Genomic DNA, 254 nt, shown 5'->3' on the forward strand with positions numbered 1-254 from the left:
TTATGGACGGGAGAAGGGGTTATAAACGTGAGGGAGAGGGGAAAATGGGGAAGAAAAGGGGTGTTTGGGGAGGTGGGGGCCGTTGGGGAAAAGAGGGGAGAGTTGTGGGACGTTGGGGAAAAGAGGGGAGAGAAGGGGAGACGCGTAGAGGAGGAGGACGAGGGGAAAGAGAAGGTTGTATTCGTTCAAAAGGGAGGCATATCCGAGGGGAAGAGAACAAGGGGTTATGAACAATTCAGTGAACTTCTAAACAA

Source organism: Penaeus monodon, chromosome 33 (assembly GCF_015228065.2).
Source record: "Penaeus monodon isolate SGIC_2016 chromosome 33, NSTDA_Pmon_1, whole genome shotgun sequence".
Lineage (NCBI taxonomy): Eukaryota > Metazoa > Arthropoda > Malacostraca > Decapoda > Penaeidae > Penaeus > Penaeus monodon.